We start from the raw sequence: 23,334 nt of genomic DNA, 5'->3' as shown, positions 1-23,334 counted from the left end.
TGTTATAAATATATACCATCTTATTTAATCCTTCTGAGAGGATTCCTCCCTAGGAGGAAAGTATTACTGTATTCTTTCTACACATAAGAAAACCAAGGCTCAGTAAGCTTAAGTAACTTGCCCAAGTCCACAGTTGGTAAGTACAGAGACATATTTGGAACCCGACACCATACTCTCAACTACCTGTAATCATCTACTACCTGCCAAACTGTTATTTTTATCCAAAAACATAGCACTGATCTTGTGGTTTAAAGAGAGCACGAGGAGCTCTATGGCCAAGTGGCTCTAGCTCCTGGCTTTGCTCCAAATGCCTATGAGGACCTTCTGCAGAAGGGGCTGCTCTCTTACCTCAAGAAGTTTGTCTCCCTTCCATCCCCACCCTTTCATAAAAGGACTTTCTCTCCCTTGCTCTCTGGAGATTAGTAGGAAATTCCCATCTGCTCCCTCGCCAGACTCTACAGAGACTATTTTCTCTTCAGGTTTTAGGAGGCAATAGTCTGAACCATGAGTCATAGTTTTCCCTGGCAAGGCTGCATTTCCTTCTCTCGACCACTATGCTTTTATCCTTGTACCAGCAAGAAACCTCTGTATGCAGTTTCCGTTTCAAGTCTTACACCAGCTGCTTTCGTTATCTCACAGGAATGTTTAAGAACAAAAAATGGCCTGTGTTTTTTTTTGTTTGTTTGTTTGTTTTAACATCTTTATTGGAGTATAATTGCTTTACAATGGTGTGTTAGTTTCTGCTTTATAACAAAGTGAATCAGTTATACATATACATATGTTCCCATATCCCTTCCCTCTTTGGCCTGTGTTGTTTAATGGAAATACCCAACAAATTTCTCTTTCCTTTCACTTTTTAATTTCTTGGCTCCTTTTCTTTTTTAAGAAAATCCAGAGGTAAAACAAATAGTTTTCAAAGCAGAAAATGACTTACTAATCCAGAAATGCAAGAAATGGAAATCTGTGAATTTGAAAGTCCAAATATTAAAAAAAAAAAAAAAAAGTTTTCTGTAGTGGAAAAAGCACAGGACATGGAGTTTTTATAAACCTGAGAGCTAATGAGGGTTCTGACACGTTCTAGCTGTATGATCTTGGGCAAGTTATGCAAACTGGAGATAATCATACCTCAAACTCTTGAGAAATTAATGTCCAGAATGTATGACTTGGTTTAGCACAGGGCCTTGCCTGTGGAAGATGCCCAATGTTTAACTTAATTAAACGTGAGTAAAAATTGTAGAAATTCCTTACATAAAATTAAGCAAGCTTAAGGAGCTCCCTTCCCAAAATCTCATACAAAAAGCAAGTCTTTTGGGATAAAAATGAATGTCATTTTTACCAATGTCATATTGACAGATATTGGAAAAGGATATTCAGCATCTCTGATTACAAAGTGTAAATAAGACACTTCTAAAATTCCAACTTCAACATTCTATAAGTGGCCTCTGCAAGGCTATTTAAGAAACAAGACCAATTGTTTTGCAAATCTTTGAAATGTCAAGAAAAAAGATGGGTAAAACAGATTGTAGGAAAGGGTGAATAGGAAGAAGAGTCAGCTTTGTTCATCTCCTGTAATGGGCCTGAACTGTGCTCAGCTGTTTATATGTTACACTGGACATCTGTTGTGGTCTGCTTAGCATCTAGGACCACCACTGACAGCTGTGGGATTGGGGCCATGCCCAACTCTGTGAATGGGCCTCTGACCCAAGCTGAGGCACTGAGAGCACTGGTATCTCCATGGCCACAGTGACTGGTCAGGAGGAGCTGAGTGACACAAGCAGAGGCCATGAGAGTGACAAGAAGAACTCTGGCTGGAACGCTGAGGAAAAAGGAGTCTCTGTCTGTGGTAGCAGGTGCCTGGTTCAGTGTAAGCTTGGAACCAGGACTGCCACGTCCGGCTGCACAGCTTATGTTCTGCACACCTTTAGATGGTGCTCTTCTCTGGGGAGCCTGACATGTCCCACACTGGAAGAAATGCTGAGGAATAAAGCCAGAAAGGACAGCAGAAGGGAAAGATAGATGAAGACACATTCCTGAATATATTGCTTCAGCCATGCCTGAAGCCAGGTGAACTTCTAAAGTGTTTGTTATATGAGCCTTGAAATAGGGTTATAGGGAACTGGAAAATAAACTGCCTCACTGACCTCTCCTGCCTTTGAAAGTAACCCATGTACACATTCTCCTGCCTTTGAAAGTAACCCATGTACACATTCCTTCACGCTAATTTTTGTGAAGGTGTGCAGGTAGATCTGCCCATCCTTAGACGTGAGGAGAGGTACTTATCTGACTGGTTTTTTCCTTGTTCTTCCTGTGTGAGCTGCTGTTTACACACTAACCAAGGTCAGTGATTTATGAACTCTCCTACAACCTCACCACACCAGACACTGCTGAGCACTGGGCTTACATAGACAAACACGGTACAAATGTTATCCTCAAGAAGCTCATTTTCAAGGAAAGAAACAGATAAGTCTATGACTAAAAATGATAGCATGATGATAAATGTCATTTTAACATAATGAACAGTTTCCTATAGAAGCCCAGATTTGTCTGTCTGATGGTTTGAGCAGCCTTCACATAGAAAGTATTTGAACTTGGATTTGAAGAGATTGTAGCATTTAAAAATGAAAAGAATGGGAGAGAGAACATTTCAGAAAAGAACCATCTGAACAAAAGAAGAGTCATGAAAACACGTGGCCTGTTCAGGGGATGTCATGAAGGACAGTGTAACAGGTATTGGGTAAGAGTGAGAAGGAAATGAAGCTGGAATTTAAGTTGGGATAGATGCTGAGGGCCTGGGGAGTCAGGTGTTTAAGGAGAGGAGTGGCCTGGTCAGATCTCTTTAAGACAGGAGACTCTGTCACAGCTGGAAGGGGTGGATTAGAGCAGGTTGGGGATGGAGGTCAAGAGGCTACTGAGGATCTGAGCACAAGGGGATGTTGGCCTGAACTAAGACTGAGAAGGGGTCAGTTTATAGACACATATGATGGGAATTCAGTTCTGCATAATCCTCTCAGCCTTAATATGCTCTTTTCTCTTCATATTCACAACTTCAACATCACAGGGATTAATTTTTGAAATGAATGAAATTATAATTCTTAATCAGACTGAGAAACAACAGTTGGTGTTATTAATAAAACACCCCTATAACCCTAGAACCTCTTTTCAGCTCACCATAAAGCTAATGAGGGGTCTCTAAAGCAGGGACTATGGGTGACAGATTGGGCACAAGAAGTCATCTGAAGAGATTAACATCCTCTATATACATGCAAGGTATAAATCTATTTCTATACAAGACAGAGTATTGTTCCTGTCTGATTACATTTCAACTGCTTTTTCTAGGAGCACCAAGAAGCCTTTCCCATTCAGTGGCAGGTATTGCCAAGCTTTCAACTAATGGGGTAGGGCATGTACCCTGCTCTCTGGCTCATCCAGCGAGGCTGTGACAGTTCTATTCAATGTCCCCTCTCTCACCTGCAGATGACTATCTCTTAACCCTGGAGAAATTCAGACTTTGGTGGCAGGTTGTATTCGTTTGCTAAAGCTGCTGTACAAAGTACCACAAATCAGGTGGCTTAGAACAACAGAAATTTACTTTCTCGGTCTGGAGGCTAGAGGTTGGAAATCAAGGTGTTGGCAGGGTCTGTTCCTTCTGAGGGCTGTGAAAGAGAATCTGCCCTGTGCCTCTCTCCTAACTTCCCGTGGTTTGTAGGAATCTTTGGCATTCCCGGGCTTCTGCTGCATCACCCTGATCTCAGTCTTCACCTCTACATGCTGAGAGATCTGTGTGCATGTCTGTATCCAAATTTTCACTTTTTATAAGGACAATTAATCTTATTGGATTAGGGGCCCCACCCTATTCCAGTAAATGACTTCATTCCAACTTAGCTAATTATATCTGCAACAACTCTATTTCCAAATAAGTTCACATTCTCAGGTATTGGGGGTTCAGACTTCAGCTGGGGAGGGACATATTTTATAACATCATACAGGGGAAGATGAAATATCTCCTTGTCTTCTCCCCTAGGTACTTCTTTGTGTGGGGTGGAAGTTTATCAACTTTTCTGTCAGGTTTTGCCATGAAAGAGGGTCCCCTCTCCCACCTCAGCTTCCCCCAGCTGCAGTAGACAGGGGCACAGACAGCTTCAACTTTCCTTGAAATACTGCTATGAAGCCAAGATGAAAACCAGTCAACTAAAAATGCCATAAAGATCTTCATAGTCTGTTAAAATCATCCCTTCCATCATATTTGCTGTAAACTTTATAGTTTAAAAGACAAGAATATATTTGGGGAATGGGCCTCAGACCAATTGGCCTCTGTGTGGATCTCAGCATCTGTTGAGGAAGGGGGGCCACACTCGGGGAGGGAGATAATATTCAATATTAGCTTCTTCCCCTGGGCTGCAACTTGAGCTCTCCTAAAATCCAACATAGTTGAATCCCATGGATTAATTTTCTACTGTACACCCTACCCCTGAAATGATAAATGTGGTCTGCATGAGAGATTCATTTTCTTTCTATTTACTTAACTTTGTTCTTACTTCTTAGGGCCTAATAACATTGGACTTATTAAGCCAAGCGTGCTCAGCCTCTCTGGGCTTCATTATAATGCTTTCTATGATGATCAACAAAGAAGGTTCCATTTTTAAATTGCTTCACCCTAAACCCTTGGTTTCACCCCAGGGTCAGTTGTCTTGGGGAGGCATGTGTGAAGGGGCGGTTGTGGACAATTTCATTCTGCGTTGTTATCTGTGTAGGACTTTTTGGGCACAAGTAAGAGCTTAAGTATGGAAGGTGTTTTTTTTCTCTTTACAGACAATTACCATCTGTCTTCCCTTGCTAAAATATGGGAGTCTTTATTACAAAGCACTGCAATCTTTATGCCAAAGTAGAATTTCATAAAATTTGCACAAAATCCCGGATAGCTCAGTTACTCTCTTCTATGTCAGTAAAAACAAGAGCATGGCTGGTTGGCCAAAAAGACAGAATTTAGCATGAAGCCATGGCTATCTCAAATGTATTTTTAGAAAGAAAAAAATGGACTGAACACGTCATATTCTGACTCCATGTGCAATAAAGTTTCTGTCTTTCATGATACAGTTTCACAGACATTGCTGCCTGAACCCAGCCTCCCACCGGAAATCACTTTAGGTTTGGTGCCCCACACTGGACTTTTAGGCTGACTCTCACTTCCCATTCCCTGGTAGCTCAAGCAAATAAACACTACAGTGAAAAAGATGACAGGGACAGCATTCTATTTTTAGATGTCTTGTCAGAGAGCTGTTACCAGTTCCTAATGAACCTGTCTTCCCTCTTCTATCTTCCTTCCCTCTCTGATCATCACTTGGGAATAGAAAAACACAGTCAGCCCACAGGTGAGTGATTGAGAGACACTGAGACAGTACCAAAAAGACTTTTGAAGGTTCTGAGCAAGTGTGATGGACTATTAAGCTGTGATAACTTCCAAGGAGACATCATCTCACTCATCGGTAACACATTTTTCATCAACAAGTCTAAAAACTCTCCTGATTTTTCCTTCTTCCTTTTTTTTCCTTTTGATTTGCTGAAAGTGATAAATGGTAATAACTCAGAGAAAATAGTAGTGGAGGGAAGCAGTGGGAGAACAATTTGCAACTCTGATTTGTTGATCTTAATAAACTGCTGTCATTGATCAACTTGGAGAACATTGTCCCAGTGGAACCCATTGTCCAAATGCACCTGGCTGTGATACTAAGTGGTAAACTACCTGTTTGTGTGTGAAACACATTTTGCCTCCAATAGAGGATGGCCTATCAGTGACCTTGCCCACCATTAACTGACCAAAATAGGAGAAAATATATTTTCGTAGATTTTTCCCCAGGTCTGATCATGCAGTAACAAGGTTTGCAGGTGCTCCAAAACAATGATCCTTAACTAGTTGTAATATTATTTCCCTCCTGGCCAAAATAACTAACCGTCTAGTTTTAATATCCTCTGCATATATCACATCTTTCTCAATACAGCATTTTAATTCCAAAAAATAGGTTCGCCATAGAGCAGATTAGAGATCTGAGTACTAAAAACTTCAATAGTTTACTCTAAGTCAAGTGGTTAATAAGTAGCAGAGGCAAGGTTCAAAGATATGCAAAACTTTAATAGGCTCAGACAATGGTATTATTTAGTAATTCTTCATTTCTTAACAGGGAGATGGGAACTGTATTTAGTACACATTCCTATGAGGGACAATGAGCATCCTCAACTCCCTGCACATTTCTTTATTCACTATTCATTCTATACATGTGAATTGGACAGCTTGTCATATGCAAGACATTCAAGACACTGTGCCTGCCCTTGGGGAGCTCAGTCTCATTGGAGAAGACAGCTAGAAGGCAAGATAATAACCATAGTCACAGAGCTATGAGAGAGTGGCTGAAGTGCAGAGAATGGAGATGAGTCCTTCTTGAAGCCATGACTAGGTTCCCTATCTGGTGAAGCAAACAGAAGCGGCTTGAGCCTATGAATTTTAGTTCTATCACTCAAAGATTTCCCATTTTATCTGGTTTCCACCTCTCTTTAAAATTATAATTGAATGTAAAGGACTTTTCGTGCTGTTTTTTAATAGGTTTAAAGCAAAAGGTCTGGATTAAAATAAATATAAGGATACCTATATAAGAATCCTTATATTTATGTCAGCACATAAATTATGTGACTTTGGACAAATTTCTTAATCTCTCTGAGGTTCAGCTTCATCAATTTAAAAATGGGCTAATGATATATCACTTATATGTGGAGTCTAAAATATGAGAAAAATGAACTTCTTTATGAAACAGAAACAGACTCACAGACATAGAAAACAAACTTGTGGTTACCAAAGGGGAAAGCAGAGAGAGGGATAAATTAGGAGTTTGGGATTAGCAGATACAAGCTACTATATATAAGACAGATAAACAACAAGGTCCTACTGAACAGCACAGGGAACTATATTCAATATCCTGTAATAAACCATAATGGAAAAGAATATGAAAAGGAATATGTATATAAATGTGTATAGCTGCATCACTTTGCTGTACACCAGAAATTAATACAACATTGTCAATCAACTATGCTTCAATTAAAAAAATAAAAATGGGCTAATGAAATGATTTATCTCTAAGATTTAAGGTATGAGATATTATATGTAAATCCCTAGCACAATTCCTCGTACACAGGAAGTGCCAGACAAATGTTAGCTATTGTTGCCATTGGCTACATCGGCTACTCACCTCTACTCAAACACAGATTAAGCCTTAGTAAAAAGAAAATACATAAGACTGAAAAGAGGAAAGCTAAAGTTTTCATTAGCACACATGTCTCCATTATGTTAAATACAAGCCGACTTTCATGTTGATGATAAGCAGGAATGAAGGAATTGATGGAAAAAAGAAGTTATTCTAAGATTAGAATTTCCTGGTACCATCAAAGGAATTCTTAACACGTAAGAACTTGAGAGTCATCTTTTCTTATCATTAGTAAAAAGAATTTGTTTTAAAATGTGTACCAGCAACCACAACTTAGAATGCTCTAATGAAATCAGCTCATTTCATAATAGTAGTTTAAGGATGATTTAATTACAGTGTTTATTTCAGTACAATCTTTAATGGAGAAAGAAATGGTTCCACTCAAAAGTCTTCCTCAATAAATTGCATTTAAACAGTCTTAATACTCACGCTCATACAAAGATTGCCTGTGATTTTACATAGACAGTTTTTTTAAAAAGCAGTACTTGAAAGTGCTCTTGTAATTTAACCCCCAAACTCTGATTTTCAAATGGAGAGCAGGGGATTTACCAAATAAGTGATGAAGAATCATGTTTTCATGTTCTTTCGTTTTGGCAGGAACTCTTGTTTCAATTGAAAACATTCCCTTACCATCACGGAAACCCAGAAGGCAATCATGAGTTAAGACCTGAAAAATAAAACTGAGAGAAAAGACTGGAACAACATGTGGTCGTCATTTTCAAGGCCACAGAGAAGGGAAGTGGTTTTCCACTGCTAGCTAAGCAAAGGCAGGCACACGTATCACATTAATGTGGAGGGTAGACAGTAAAAATACAAAGAGATGGAAGTTCCCCTTTCATTCATGGTGAAGCAGGTGCTGACTTGCCCTGCAGTTAGGACTGCTTAGTTTAGGATCCTGATGTCATTTTATATTTGAGGTAAAGGTTTTCTGTTTACATTTGTGGTCTCTCACAACCACTTGAAAGATATGGCCGTCTCACTCACTTGGGCTCCTCTTCCCTAAAGATGAACTTTCGTATGTCCCCAAGACCACAATTAGAAGTTTGATTGCAAATCACTACCCCTGAATTTTCAGCCTTACAAATTATTTTATCTGTCCATGTCTAGAAAGGAAGGAAGGAAGGAAGGAAGGAAGGAAGGAAGGAAGGAAGGAAGGAAGGAAGGAAGGAAGGAAGGAAGGTAGAAAGAAAGAAAGAAAGGAGAGAGAGAGGAAGGAGGAAGGAAGGAAGGAAGGAAGGAAGGAAGGAAGGAAGGAAGGAAGGAAGGAAGGAGAAAAAAGTGGTGTTTTTGTTTCAAAAATATATTTACAATGTCAGGTTATAAAAACAATATTAACTTAGAGAGATCACTATATCATTTTTCCAGCCTCCTTTATAGCTTGTGGTCACCTTTCTTGTTTAATCTCCCTTCAACCACCCCAGACTTAAATCCTGCTTCACTCATGCTCAAGCAAATAAGACACATACCTAAGGTATCATAAAATTTACAAGGGATGGCAACTCACCTTCCTCCCATCTCATGGCAGCCATTGCTAGCTGATTACAGTACCCTCACCATTCAGCCCAAATGAAGCCTCAGGATCCTTCTAACTCCAGAAGACTAAGACCAGTCGATTTGGCATGAAATTTTTTTGTCATCTCCAGTTTAGAGCACAGTCCCCCTAATCTTGCATCTCCGTCACCCAATAACATTGCCTCCACTAGTTAGTGATCCTTGGTACCTTTAATCTTTCTGAGATTTGCTTTTCTTACCCATAAAATGACGATCATATAATTACCCCACATTGAGTCTGTAATAAGATTATGTATATGAAAATACTAAGCAAACATATACAATAGTTTGTTTTACTCTACTCCCTTTTTTTTTTTTTTTTTTCACTACGCGGGCCTCTCACTGTTGTGGCCTCTCCCGTTGTGGAGCACAGGCTCCGGACGCGCAGGCTCAGCGGCCATGGCTCATGGGCCTAGCCGCTCCGCGGCATGTGGGATCTTCCCGGACAGGGGCACGAACCCGTGTCTCCTGCATTGGCAGGCGGACTCTCAACCACTGCGCCACCAGGGAAGCCCTATTCTACTCCCTTTAATTATTCCCATCATAATTGGCTTTCTCCTTCAAAACATTCTGGTTTGCCTTACACACAGTAGTGCACCATTTAGCACAGGACCTGCACATAATTGGTTCTCCATAAACATTAGTCCTGCCCCACCCCACTGTCCCTTTATGACTCACTCCTAGTAATGTTACTCATTCATCAATTGTTGGTGTTCACAGTGTTTTCACACTATAATCTGTCCCAGTTAAATAAATTCAAAGCATAATGTCTCAAAGAAGAATTTCAAAACTGTATCTTGACTGGTTTCACTAGTCATTCACCAGAAGGGTTTTCCGCCTTTAAGTAATTATTTCTGCTCTTATATCCAGTCACTGAGCACAGTTCACCCTCACTTTAACCTGTGGACCTCTCCATGCCTTTCCAATGTGGACCATTCCATGTCTTTGACAAGAATGTTCTCTCCACCTGGACAGCGTTCTCCAACTCACCTCCTGCAAGACCAACTACTCTCTGAGGATGTCCGTGGCTCTTCACTACCTTCCCCATTCCCAGAGGGATGACTCAGTCCTTCTAGATAACTCTTCACACTATATTATATTTAATGGCTCTTATCACGTTACTAGAGGTCCTTGCCCACTTCTTGGTCAAGATGTGAGCATCTTGAAGGCAGGGGTCCTAGCTCCTTTTCTTTGTTGTGTCTGTATCCCTAGTATTTAACACAGAGCCCTACACACGGTTAATCTTCAATACAATTAAAAGGAAGAGTGGGGACTGTTAGCATCTTGAGTCTTCATTAGTTCACAGCACAGAAGGAATCATGGCAGCCAGTGGAGAGCAGGCCGGTATGATAGAGCTTAATAATCACAAGCAGCTAAGTTTTACTGAATACCGACAGTTGCTGGCCACTGTCCTAAGCCCTGTGTGTGAGTAAGCAAAGATCTGAGGCCCAGGCAGTTAATTAGCTGCTTAAGTTTGTGGGGGGCACATCTGATCCAAACCAAGGCAGCCTGGCTTCAGCACTGGCACTCTCCATCATTCTGCTTTACTGCTGAGGGAGGAAAAGAGGAATACTGTGAGTAGAAATGACATGAGCACAGCTAAACAGGGAGATAGGAGAACAAAGACAAATTTCACACATTCCACAATTCTGATTTTGCTAGGAAAAAACTAAACAAAATCTCAATGTACATAATCACCTTAGAAGAACTTCAAAGTGCAAGTCTGTGATAAAGCACAATTAGCTAAAACGAAGTCTTGAAAACCATACCAGATACTGTATCTAAACAAGCATTTCACCCAGAGACAGTCATCTTGATTGGAACGAGCACAAGCAGCGTTAACTCGAGGAAGGAAAGCCACAATAGGCTATGCACAGAATAATTAAACTAAGGCAAAGACATTGTTTTGTTTTCACTTAACTGATTGTTGGTCTTTCATAGCAGATAGTTTATATTTATCATGATTCTAAAATAGAGCATGTGTATCACTGTCCAACAATGCTACAGAGTTCTGTATATTATTGAAAAATAGTAAACAAAAATCGGAAAAGACCACGAGAAAGTACAGGGACCCTGAAACGTCATGCAAAACAAAAGTTCCCACAGATATACAAATTCAGAGATGTTGAATCTATGCAATCAAAAGTGGTCCACAGCCAAGCTCTCTCCGAGGAAGGAGTACATAGTAAAGGGGCCCACGATGACCAGGTGGAGCTTGCCATATTTGTCCTTGGTGCTACTTCTATCCCCTACTGACTGCTCTCTGGAGTGTCACTTTTGAAGGAGGAGGAACTGGAAGATTTTACAACATTTAGAAAACCTAGGAGGAAAATTTCCTCTGAGATGTCTATAGGACAGGAGCAACTTTGGATGCTTCCAGGTTTCAAAAATTGACCAGTTTCCAAAGGAAAGTGCTTTCACTACCATCAAAGAAATGCTGCAGCAGATCTTCAACACTTTCAACCTGAATGTCTTCCAATCTTGAAATGAAAGCAGTTTAGAGAGACTCCGAAGTGGACTTTATCAGCAAATGGAGAAGGCAGGAGTGTGTCTGGAGTAGAAAATCAGGCAGGAGGGCCAGTCATTCTCACAAAGGGAGGATATCAGACTTGGAATAAAGAATTACTTCTGATGAATCCACAACTACTTGCAAACCCAAAAGTATAACAACAGTGCCTGGCAGGTTATTCATGTAGAAATCCAAAGGCATTCTCTGTTCATTGAGCAGCTTACAAGAAGATTTCAGGACCAAGAAATACGTCACTTACATAAGTAATTTGGAGTTGATTACCAGTATCATTTTAGATGTCTCCTCAAATCAGTGTAATATTTCTGAGCAACTTTTATTTATTTTTTTATGAATTAGGGTAATATTTTCAGTCAGTTTTCTGGATTAAGATTATTTTGATCATTTGCAAATATTAGTTTATTAATGAATTTTTACTAAAATAAATTATTTACTTATCCTTGAAATATAAATATTATACTTGATTTATGTATAAAATTTTACTTTAAAATTAAATAACTACTATCTTTTAGTTCACTTTTATAATCAATATCTCCCAAATTTAGTATTCTTTTTTTTTAAACATCTTTATTGGAGTATAATTGCTTTACAATGGTGTGTTAATTTCTGCTTTATAACAAAGTGAATCAGCTATACATATACATATATCCCCATAGCTCCTGCCTCTTACATCTCCCTCCCACCTTCCCTATCCCACCCCTCTAGGTGGTCACAAAGCACCGAGCTGATCTCCCTGTGCTATGAGGCTGCTTCCCACTAGCTATCTATTTTACGTTTGGTAGTGTACATATGTCAATGCCACTCTCTCACTTTGTCCCAGCTTACCCTTCCCCCTCCCCATGTCCTCAAGTGCATTCTCTACGTCTGCATCTTTATTCCTGTCCTACCCATAGATTCTTCAGAACCATTTTTTTTTTTAGATTCCATATATATGTGTTAGTACGTGGTATCTGCTTTTCTCTTTCTGACTTCACTCTGTACGACAGACTCTAGGTCCATTCACCTCACTACAAATAACTCAATTTCGTTTCTTTTTATGGCTGAGTAATATTCCATTGTATAAATGTGTCACATTTTCTTAATCCATTCATCTGTTGATGGACACCTAGGTTGCTTCCATGTCCTGGCTATTGGAAATAGACCTGCAATGAACATTGTGGTACATGACTCTTTCTGAATTGTGGTTTTCTCAGGGTATATGCCCAGTAGGGGGATTGCTGGGATGTATGGTAGTTCTATTTTTAGTTTTTTAAGGAACCTCTATACTGTTCTCCATAGTGGCTGTATCAATTTACATTCCCACCAACAGTGCAAGAGGGTTCCCTTTTCTCCACACCCTCTCCAGCATTTACTGTTTCTAGATTTTTTGATGATGGCCATTCTGACTGGTGAGAGGTGATACCTCATTGTGGTTTTGATTTGCATTTCTCTAATGATTAGTGATGCTGAACATGCTTTCATGTGTTTGTCGGCAGTCTGTATATCTCCTTTGGAGAAATGTCTATTTAGGTCTTCTGCCCATATTTTTGATTGGGTTGTTTGTTTTTTTGATATTGAGCTACATGAGCTGCTTGTATATTTTGGAGATTAATTCTTTGTCAGTTGGTTCATTTGCAAATACTTTCTCCCATTCTAAGGGTTGTCTTTCCATCTTGTTTATGGTTTCCTTTGCTGTGCAAGAGCTTTGAAGTTTCATTAGGTCCCATTTGTTTATTTCCGTTTTTATTTCCATTTCTCTAGGAGGTGGGTCAAAAAGGATCTTGCTGTGATTTATGTCATAGAGTGTTCTGCCTATGTTTTCCTCTAAGAGTTTGATAGTGTCTGGCCTTAAATTTAGGTTTTTAATCCATTTTGAGTTTATCTTTGTGTACGGTGTTAGGGAGGGTTCTAATTTCATTCTTTTACATGTACCTGTCCAGTTTTCCCAGCAGCACTTACTGAAGAGGCTGTCTTTTCTCCATTGTATATTCTTGCCTCCTTTATCAAAAATAAGGTGACCATATGTGCATGGGTTTATATCTGGACTTTCTATACTGTTCCATTGATCTATATTTCTGTTTTTGTGCCAGTACCATAGTGCCTTGATTACTGTAGCTTTGTAGTATAGTCTGAAGTCAAGGAGCCTGATTCCTCCAGCTCCGTTTTTCTTTCTCACGATTGCTTTGGCTATTCAGGGTCTTTTGTGTATCCATACATATTGTGAAATTTTTTGTTCTAGTTCTGTGAAAAATGTCATTGGTAGTTTGATAGGGATTGCACTGAATCTGTAGATTGCTTTGGGTAGTATAGTCATTTTCACAATGTTGATTCTTCCAATCCAAGAATATGGTATATCTCTCCAACTGTTTGTATCATCCTTAATTTCTTTCATCAGTTTCTTATAGTTTTCTGCATACAGGTCTTTTGTTGCCTTAGGTAGGTTTATTCCTAGATATTTTATTCTTTTTGTTGCAGTGGTAAATGGGAGTGTTTCCTTAATTTCTCTTTCAGATTTTTCATCATTAGTGTATAGGAATGCAAGAGATTTCTGTGCATTAATTTTGTATCCTGCTACTTTACCAAATTCATTGATTAGCTCTAGTAGTTTTCTGGTGGCATCTTTAGGATTCTCTATGTATAGTATCATGTCATCTGCAAACAGTAACTGTTTTACCTCTTCTTTTCTGATTTCGATTCCTTTTATTTCTTTTTCTTCTCTGTTTCCCATGGTTAGGGTTCCAAAACTATGCTGAATAATAGTGGTGAGAGTGGACACCCTTGTCTTGTTCCTGATCTTAGAGGAAATGGTTTCGGGTTTTCACCATTGAGAACGATGTTGGCTGTGGGTTTGTCATATATGGCCTTTATTATGTTGCGGTAAGTTCCCTCTATGCCTACTTTCTGGAGGGTTTTTATCATAAATGGGTGTTGAATTTTGTCGAAAGCTTTTTCTGCTTCTCCTGAGATGATCATATGCTTTTTATTCTTCAATTTGTTAATATGGTGTATCACATTGATTGATTTGCATATATTGAAGAATCCTTGCATTTCTGGGATAAACCCCACTTGATCATGGTGTATGATCCTTTTAATTTGCTGCTGGATTCTGTTTGCTAGTATTTTGTTGAGGATTTTTGCATCTATGTTCCTCAGTGATATTGGCCTGTAGTTTTCTTTCTTTGTGACATCTTTGTTTGGTATCAGGGTGAAGGTGGCCTCATAGAATGAGTTTGGGAGTGTTCCTCCCTCTGCTATATTTTGGAATAGTTTGGGAAGGATAGGTGTTAACTCTTCTCTAAATCTTTGATAGAATTTGCCTGTGAAGCCATCTGGTCTTGAGCTTTTGCTTGTTGGAAGATTTTTAATCACAGTTTCAATTTCAGTGCTTGTGATTGGTCTGTTCATATTTTCTATTTCTTCCTGGTTCAGTCTCGGAAGTTTGTGCTTTTCTAAGAGTTTGTCCATTTCTTCCCGGTTGTCCATTTTATTGACGTAGAGTTGCTTGTACTAATCTCTCATGGTCCTTTCTATTTCTGCAGTGTCAGTTGTTACGTCTCCTTTTTCATTTCTAATTCTATTGATTTGAATCTTCTCCCTTTTTTTCTTGATGAGTCTGGCTAATGGTTTATCAATTTTGTTTATCTTCCCAAAGAACCAGCTTTTAGTTTTATTGATCTTTGCTATTGTTTCCTTCATTTCTTTTTCATTTATTTCTGATCTGATCTTTATGATTTCTTTCTTCCTACTAACTTTGGGTTTTGTTTGTTCTTCTTTCTCTAATTGTTTTAGGTGTAAGGTTAGGTTGTTTATTTGAGCTGTTTCTTGTTTCCTGAGGTGGGCTTGTGTTGCTATAAACTTCCCTTTAGAACTGCTTTTGCTGCATCCCATATGTTTTGGGTGTTTTCATTGTCATCTGTTTCTATGTATTTTTGGATTTCCCCTTTGATTTCTTCAGTGATCTCTTGGTTGTTTAGTAGTGTATTGTTTAGTCTCCATGTGTTTGTAGTTTTTACAGATTTTTTTTCCTGTAATTGATATCTAGTCTCATAGTGTTGTGGTCGGAAATGATACTTAATACAATTTCAATTTTCTTAAATTTACCAAGGCTTGATTTGTGACCCAAGATATGATCTATTCTGGAGAATGTTCCATGAGCACTTGAGAAAAATGTGTATTCTGTTGTCTTTGGATGGAATGTCCTATAAATATCAATTAAGTGCATCTTGTTTAATGTATCATTTAAAGCTTGTGTTTCCCTATTTATTTTCATTTTGGATGATCTGTCCATTGGTGAAAGTGAGGTGTAAAAGTCCCCTACTATGATTGTGTTACTGTCAATTTCCCCTTTTCTGGCTGTTAGCGTTTGCCTTATGTATTGAGGTGCTCCTATGTTGGGTGCATAAATATTTCCAATTGTTATATCTTCTTCTTGAATTGATCCCTTGATCTTATGTAGTGTCCTTCTTTGTCTCTTGTAATAGTCCTTATTTTAAAGTCTATTTTGTCTGATATGAGAATTGCTACTCCAGCTTTCTTTTGATTTCCATTTGCATGGTATATCTTTTTCCATCCCCTCGCTTTCAGTCTGTATGTGTCCTTAGGTCTGAAGTGGGTCTCTTGTAGACAGCATATATATGGGTCTTGTTTTTGTATCCATTCAGCCACTCTATGTATTTTGGCTGGAGCATTTAATCCATTTACATTTAAGGTAGTTATCGATATGTGTGTTACTATTACCGTTTTCTTAATCATTTTGGGTTTGTTATTGTAGGTCTTTTCCTTCTCTTGTGTTTCCGGCTTAGAGAAGTTCCTTTAGCATTTGTTGTAAAGCTGGTTTTGTGGTGCTAAATTCTCTTAGTTTTTGCTTGTCTGTAAAGGTTTTAATTTCTCCATCAAATCTGAATGAGATCCCTGATGGATAGAGTAATCTTTGTTGTAGGTTTTTCCCTTTCACCACTTTAAATATGTCCTGCCACTGCCTTCTGGCTTGCCAATTTTCTGCTGAAAGATAGGCTGTTAACCATATGGGGATTCCCTTGTATGTTATTTGTTGTTTTTCTCTTGCTGCTTTTAATATATTTTCTTTGTTTTTAATTTTTGATGGTTTGATTAATATGTGTCTTGGTGTGTTTCTCCTTGGATTTATCCTGTATGGGACTCTGTGGTTCCTGGACTTGACTGAGTGTTTTCTCTCCCATATTAGGGAAATTTTCAACTATAATCTCTTCAAATATTTTCTCAGTCCCTTTCTGTTTCTCTTCTTCTTCTGGGACCCATGTAATTCGAATGTTGGTATGCTTAATGTTGTCCCAGAGGTCTCTGAGACTGTCCTCAATTCTTTTCACTCTTTTTTCTTTATTCGGCTCTATGTTAGTTATTTCCACTATTTTATCTTCCAGGTCACTTATCTGTTCTTCTGCCTCAGTTTTTCTGCTGTTTATTCTTTCTAGAGAATTTTAAATTTCATTTATTGTGTTGTTCATCATTGTTTGTTTGCTCTTTTGTTCTTCTAGATCCTTGTTAAACGTTTCTTGTATTTTCTCCATTCTATTTCCAAGATTTTGTATCATCTTTACTATCATTACTCTGAATTCTTTTTCAGGTAGACTGCCTATTTCCTCTTCATTTGTTTAGTCTGGTGGGTTTTTATCTTGCTCCTTTATCTGCTGCATATTTTACTGTCTTCTCATTTTGCTTATCTTACTGTGTTTGGGGTCTCCTTTTCACAGGCTGCATGTTCATAGTTCCCATTGTTTTTGGTGTCTGCCCCCAGTGGCTAAGGTTGGTTCAGTGGGTTGTGTAGGCTTCCTGGTGTAGGGGACTGGTGCTTGTTTTATGGTGGATGAGACTGATCTTGTCTTTCTGGTGGGCAGGACCACATCTGGCAGTGTGTTTTTGGTGTCTGTGACCTTATTATGATTTTAGGCAGCCTCTCTGCTGATTGGTGGGGTTGTGTTCCTGTCTTGCTAGTTGTTTGGCATAGGGTGTACAGCACTGTGGCTTGCTGGTCGTTGAGAGGAGCTGGGTCTTAGCATTGAGATGGAGATCTCTGGGAGAGCTTTCACTGTTTGATATTATGTGGAGCTGGGAGGTCTCTGATGGACCAATGTCCTCAACTCGGCTCTCCCACCTCAGAGGCACAGGCCTGACACCCGACCAGAGCACCAAGACCCTGTCAGCTACACGGCTCAGAAGAAAAGAGAGAAAAAAAGAAAGAAAGGAAGAAAGAAAAGAAAGTTATTAAAAAAATTTTAAAAGTATTAAAAATAAAAAGTAAAAAGAAAAGAAAAGAAAGAAGAGAGCAAACAAAGCAAGAAACAAATCCACCAATGATAAGAAGTGCTAAAAACTATACTAAGAAAAAAAAAAAAGAACAGACAGAACCCTAGGACAAATGGTAAAAGAAAAGCTATATAGACAAAATCACACAAAGTCCACTACCCCGATTTTGGAATGATTTATTGTCTATTCAGGTATTCCACAGATTCAGGGTACATCAAGTTGATTGTGGTGACTTAATCTGCTGCTCCTGAGGCTGCTGGGAGAAATTTCCCTTTCTCTTCTTTGTTCGCACAGCTCCTGGGGTTCAGCTTTGGATTTGGCCCCGCCTCTATGTTTAGGTCACCTGAGGGAGTCTGTTCTTTACCCAGACAGGACGGGGTTAAAGGAGCAGCTGATTCGGGGGCTCTGGCTCACTCAGGCCATAGGGAGGGAGGGGTACGGAATGCGGGGCGAGTCTGCGGAGGCAGAGGCCGGTATGACGTTGCACCAGCCTGAGGCGTGCCATGCGTTCCCCCCGGGGAAGTTGTCCCTGGATCACGGGACCCTGGCAGTGGCGGGCTGCACAGGCTCCCGGGAGGGGAGGTATGGATAGTGACCTGTGCTTGCACACAGGCTTCTTGGTGGTTGCAGCAGCAGCCTTAGCGTCTCATGCCCGTCTCTGGGGTCTGTGCTGATAGCCGTGGCTCGCGCCCGTCTCTGGAGCTCATTTAGGCGGTGCTCTGAATCCCCTTTCCTTGGGCACCCCAAAACAATGGTCTCTTGCCTCTTCGGCAGGTCCATACTTTTTCCCGGACTCCCTCCCGGCTAGCTGTGGCGCACTAGCCCCTTCAGGCTGTGTTCATGCAGCCAACCCCAGTCCTCTCCCTGGGATCCGACCGAAGCCCGAGCCTCAGCTCCCAGCCCCCACCCGCCCTGGCGGGTGAGCAGACAAGCCTCTCGGGCTGGTCAGTGCTGGTTGGCACGGCTCCTCTGTGCGGGAATCTCTCCACTTTGCCCTCTGCACCCCTGTTGCTGTGCTCTCCTCTGTGGCTCCGAAGCTTCCCCCCTCCGCCAACCCCTGTGTCCGCCAGTGAAGGGGCTTCCTAGTGTGTGGAAACCTTTCCTCCTTCACAGCTCCCTCCCAGAGGTGCAGGTCCCTTCCCTATTCTTTTGTCTCTGCTTTTTCTTTTTTCTTTTGCCCTACCCAGGTACGTGGGGAGTTTCTTGCCTTTTGGGAAGTCTGAGGTCTTCTTCCAGAGATCTGTAGGAATAGGTGTTCTGTAGGAGTTGTTCCACATGTAGATGTATTTCTGATGTATTTATGGGGAGGAAGGTGATCTCCACGTCTTACTCCTCCACCATCTTGAAGGTCTCCCCAAATTTAGTATTTTTATAACTTTCTTCAAAGGGTAATCTTCCAACTGCTTCATTTGACAGAGAAAATAGTTATCTTAAACGATGTTTATGATAACCTCACAATGCAGAAGGAAGCTGATAGTAGGGCTATCAGCTGATAAAAGAAGATTGTGACCATGATGACAAAATTGGCAATTTCTGTTCTCAATAAGTCCTAAACTTAAGCTGGGACAGGAACACACCTTTCACCCTAACCATCATCCCAATCCTGAGCATGCCTTCCGTCTATTCTGGACATTACACGTGATTTCACAGGAGAAGGAGAACCAAGGAAAGCATTGGGATAAAGATGATGGCAGATAAGGAGAAGTGAGGGAAAGGGAGAAAGGTGGGGCAGGAATTCCTGAGATGCACTCCTACCAGACCTGACACGCTGACAGGTACAGAAAGTCCTCCCCCTTCTTAGACTTCCTGCTCTCCACCTAAGCCCAGCAATGATAAATAATGCATCACTGATGTGTATTCATTCAGTGTTGTTTTCAAGTCTATGTGAGGCTTGGGGCCACATTATCAATATCACAGTTTATTCAGGGATTTGTACACAGACACACAGAGAAGCAGGCCATGTGAAGGTGGACGCAGAGAGTGGAGCGATGTACCTACAAGGCAAGGATTGCCAGGAGCCACCAGAAGTTAGAAAGGGGCAAGGAAGGAGACTTCTCTACAGTCTTCAGATAGAACATGGTCCTGCCAACACTTCGATTCTGGATTTCTAGCCCCCAGAACTGTGAGACAAAACATTTCTGTTGTTTTAAGTCACCTAGTCTGTGGTACTTTGTTACGGCCCTTGGAAAGGAATACAGTCACCTTGGTTCTCATGGCTCAGTGACCACACACTGACTCAGATCATCTCATGGCCAGTGGTGGCCTCCCTTCAATTGTGAACTTCTCCCACAGTCTGTAGTCTCCCCTATTCCCACAATCAGTTTTCTCTTTGTTCATCTCTCTCACTACGCTAAGAGAGCCAATGCATCTTACTGACCCTGTTGAGTGAAGAGAAAAAGAGCTTCTCAGAAAAGTTCACTCCTCAGAAATGGTACCCCTGGGAGTAGCCATTTCGTTTTTGTGATCTCTTAGCGCTTCCACCTTTCAAAAGTTCTGTTGCTAAATTAAGAGTTCACATCTCTCCTGTGTATACATCAAAAGCTGTATGTGTGGGCTTCCCTGGTGGCACAGTGGTTGAGAGTCCGCATGCCGATGCAGGGGACACGGGCTCGTGCCCCAGTCCGGGAAGATCCCACATGCCATGGAGCGGCTGGGCCCGTGAGCCATGGCCGCTGAGCCTGCGCGTCCGGAGCCTGTGCTCCGCAACAGGAGAGGCCACAACGGTGAGAGGCCCGCGTACAGCAAAAAAAAAAAAAAAAAAAAAAAAAAAAAAAAAGCTGTATGTGTCCTCAGAAACATCTCTTGGCACTTTTTTTTTTTTTAACCATTCACTCTGCTCATTCATTAATCTTCAAGTGATCACACCCATTAATTTATTCCACAGATTTACACTTTACATGTGGAAAATCCTCCAGGTGCTAAGAGGCTCTAGTGAGGTGTGCATGGACCAAGGACAGGACCCCTAACTTGTAGAGTTTAGCCCACCTTTCATCTCCAGCATTATAGACTCAGGCACATCATCTCCCTCCACTTCCTTTCTCAGCTCCAGCCTCTTCTTCCAGTCCTCCTCATTAGGAACGACCACCACCACTTTCCAAGAGAAAGTCTTGAACAGCAATAGCTTCTGCCATTGGCCAGAGTTGTACAGGTTACACTGATCAAGAACGAAGTTCCGGGCTTCCCTGGTGGCGCAGTGGTTGAGAGTCCGCCTGGCGATGCAGGGGACACAGGTTCGTGCCCCGGCCCGGGGGGATCCCACATGCCGCGGAGCAGCCGGGCCCGTGAGCCATGGCCGCTGAGCCTGCGCATCCGGAGCCTGTGCTCCGCAACGGGAGAGGCCACAACAAGGTACGTGAGAGGCCCGCGTACCGGGAAAAAAAAAAAAAAAAGAATGAAGTTCCTCTTTATCCGGGAAGCAATCTGGACCAGCTTACTAGGGCACTGGAAGGCTTGCTGAACTAAAAGGTCTCAGCTTTTGGGGTCCATCTGTGGCTCCTCGAGCCCCTTCATCCATATTTGATTGAGCACAGTCTCAGCTCCCAGGACATTGTATCTTTTCTCAGGGTTTTCTTTTGCATATTTCAGTGCCCAGTGGGTCTTTCCAGATCCAGGCAGTCCCACCATCAGAATCACCTCACACTCCTCTATGGTCTTGGGAGGGACTGCAGTGAGCACGCGCTCCTCCACAGGCATGGCATGGATGAACACAAACTCTTCTGACGGTGGGAAGAAAGGTTCCTCCTTCTGACCAAAATATAATTCTACAACACAATTTTTGCAGAGGACATGGGGTAGGAGGGCCCTGTCAGCCATGGATTCCTTGTTGATACGGAATGCCACACCAAGGTCTTCTCCATTCTTGGAAAAGGAAAGTTCTACTTCTTCAATCTCAAATTTGGCAAAGCAGCCAATGACATCATTCTCCCCAAAAGTCTGGCCAAATTCCTCAAACTGCCCATTCTCTGCCTCGAGTCCTCGTCCACTCAAACCATAAGAGAATCCATCCTCACCAAGCTGTGGATGGGAAAAATCAACAAACCATCCAACTCGAAGGAGAGAAACCTCTGTGCAGCCTTCTTTCATTGGGAGATTCTGGGTTACCTTGGCCTCAAAGCAGACTTTCCCCTTTGTCACTCCATAAGTACTTCTTGCCCCAGACCAAAGGGTGTGGAACTTCTCTGAGAAAAGTGGCTGCCCTCCATAGCGGTCTTTGCTCACCCGAAAATGGAGATCCGAGGTATATGTGTCCAGGTTCACAAGAGTCTGATCCTCTCCTCATCTTTTGCCTCTTCTTCCGGGGGTGGTGGAGACTTTGAACCTGTTCCTCTGCGGCCTTGTCACCCGGCGATTCGGATCCCGGCGTCTCCTCTCCACTCTGATCCTCCGGCTCATCTTCCTCCCCTTTGCCAGTGCCCTGCTCTTCGCCACCGGTCACCCGACCTGACTCGGCTGTGGCCTCTTCCGCCAGTTTCTCGGAAGCACAGGGCTCGGCCGTGGTCTCCACGGCTGCCGCCTCCGGGGGCTCCAGCGGTGGCTGTGTGGCCTCTCTTGGCACTTTTTTTTTTCCTCTCCCGTTGCGGAGCACAGGCTCCAGACGAGCAGGCTCAGTGGCCATGGCTCACGGGCCCAGCCGCTCCGCGGCATGTGGGATCTTCCCGGACTGGGGCACGAACCCGTTTCTCCTGCATCGGCAGGCGGACTCTCAACCACTGCGCCATCAGGGGAGCCCTCTCTTGGCACTTTTTAAAGGCTCTGAAAGCTTTTGTTTATTTGCCAGTGAATTTAGTAGAGAATATATTCCACATATGGATTTATATACAGTATATAAAAATGCTTGGTGAAAAATTAAATACAATGTGAACCTGAAATATCCTATTAAAAATTACATTTCAAGCCAATTTAAGAAACTATTTTTGCATTATTTGCCACTTAGATTTTTAAAAGCATAACAAAACCTAATCAACTAAAACATTTAAAAAACAAGTGACCGGTTTATTTTAAGAAGGATGATGTTTATCTCACCATAACTTCTGTCAGGATAAGATAACACCTGTTAGATGAGGAAAGAGTTAACATGTCAATTCCTATTGATTAGCCGCAGAAATATTTTGTCACCAAAGTGGGTGTATCATACTTGTAAAGTATATATTTTAATAAATAATTTGTTGAATTTCATCTATAATATTGGGCCAGGCACTGGGCTAAGTGTTTATGTTTATATGCACAAATACACACCAAACAAAATCTAATTTATTCCCACCTCAGTGCTGTGAAGTTAGAACTTTACAGATCAGGAAACTAGAGCTTCAAGGGATGAGTTCCTTACCAAAAAGTTCTCTTGAGTACTAACTGCAACTTGACCATTGTATTTCTATGAGTTTTTGTTTGTTGTTTTGTTTTGTTTTGTATTTGTTGAAGTATAGTTGATTTACAATGTTGTGTTAATTTCAGGTGTACAGCAAAGTGATTCAGTTATACATGTATATATCTATTCTTTTCAGATTCTTTTCCCTTACAGATTATTATAAGAAATTGAGTAATCTTATCAATATCTAGTTCCCTATGCTATATAGGAGGTCCTTGTTGGTTATCCATTTTATATTCCTATGATTTTAAAAAAGATATTTAACAAATTTTGACAATACATCATTATAGTTTAGTTATCATTTTAAAGGTTTTTCTGTTCAGTTCATTACCCATCAACATTATCTTCTTTTAAAATATACTCTCCCTGGTCTGGGAAGA

General features: G+C 41.1%; 1 pseudogene; it reads right to left on the bottom strand.

Annotated features, from left to right (window-relative positions):
• Positions 1–20,398: 20,398 nt before the first annotated feature.
• Positions 20,399–22,204, bottom strand: LOC137228361 (heterogeneous nuclear ribonucleoprotein U-like protein 2 pseudogene; annotated as a pseudogene).
• Positions 22,205–23,334: the final 1,130 nt, after the last annotated feature.

Source organism: Pseudorca crassidens, chromosome 7 (assembly GCF_039906515.1).
Source record: "Pseudorca crassidens isolate mPseCra1 chromosome 7, mPseCra1.hap1, whole genome shotgun sequence".
NCBI classification, from domain to species: domain Eukaryota; kingdom Metazoa; phylum Chordata; class Mammalia; order Artiodactyla; family Delphinidae; genus Pseudorca; species Pseudorca crassidens.
Note: the sequence above shows the minus strand (reverse complement) of the source record. Positions and strands in the feature narration are given on the sequence as shown.